Source organism: Mus caroli, unplaced genomic scaffold (genome assembly GCF_900094665.2).
Source record: "Mus caroli unplaced genomic scaffold, CAROLI_EIJ_v1.1 scaffold_18500_1, whole genome shotgun sequence".
NCBI classification, from domain to species: domain Eukaryota; kingdom Metazoa; phylum Chordata; class Mammalia; order Rodentia; family Muridae; genus Mus; species Mus caroli.
Genome location: NW_018389336.1, coordinates 6,354 through 7,513, shown reverse-complemented (window position 1 = coordinate 7,513; position 1,160 = coordinate 6,354). Strand labels below are relative to the sequence as shown.

Sequence of the window (1,160 nt, the reverse complement as noted above, 5' to 3'; positions counted from 1 at the left end):
ATCAATTTATCCATTCTCTGAGGAAATGGTGGTATTTGAATTTCATCAGAATACAGAGCAATGCCTGCTCCTAGAAGGGATGCAGGTGTGGCTGCTGTGTGACTTTTACATCAGTAGGTGGCAGAGAGGACAGGCATGGATACCTATGATTAGTAGTCTAACACTTCCCAATAAAAAGAGAGGTTGAGAGTCCACCAGGATAGTGCTACAGATATCTCAATGACTCCTAGGACCTCAAATAAGCCAGTGACTAGAAGAACTTTTTCTGGNACTGAAGAACATAATCCAGATAAGGAGGAAGACCAAGATATCCATCAGGCTGGTGTGATTGGGCCTGGACAGGGAGCTAGCCTGGGGAGTTTCCATTAAGCTGGCCATGGGACACGAAACAGGAAAGCTTGTGGGCTACAGTCTGAGATAATTTTCAGTCCTAGGTTCAGTGCTTCAAACTTGTTCACTCCCACTTCTCCCCTACTATAAACTGTTGGAATACATGAAGTGTCTTGTCCTACATATCCAAAACTATATGTACACATGATACTAGATAACAACAGGATATCTGACAGGAGTCCCAGTGAGATTCCAGTATTTATAGAGTAGCAGCATCCAGAGGCTCAGAGCAGACCAGCAAGTCATTGCAATGAACATTGGCAAGCAAAGAAGTTTGGACATAGTGGCATACTGTAAGCCTCACTGTGACACATTACAGCTTCCACAACAAGACGTTTTGTTTTGTTTTGTTTTGTTTTGTTTTGGGCAGGGGGTGGTTACAAGGGAAGAGTGTGGATGGAAGGGGATGGTAAGATGAGTGGGATTGGGGTGGATGATGTAAATTCCACAAAGAACCAATACAAAGTTGTTGCTTTTTTAAAAGTATAAATAACAAAGTCTTGGTTATGCTGTATCTGCCATCAATGTTACTCCGATACAATGTTTTTAGGAGTTCCTCTCACTTGACAAGTCTGTATTTTGTCTCAGCTGTCTCTTGGTTGTATAATCATAGCAATATATATAGTTTCTCTGAAATTTAATTTCTTTGTAAAAAAAATTGGTTATATTAGTGTTCATTGCAAGCATGAAATAAGGTCACACTTTATAAGGCATCTGAAAGTTTATGGTATACAGAGAGTGCTAACTGTTTACAGTATACAGAGAGAGAG

General features: G+C 40.5%; 1 pseudogene; it reads left to right on the top strand.

Moving 5' to 3' along the window:
- Positions 1 to 63: 63 nt before the first annotated feature.
- LOC115030286 lies at positions 64 to 165 on the top strand (annotated as a pseudogene).
- The last annotated feature ends 995 nt before the right edge of the window (positions 166 to 1,160 follow it).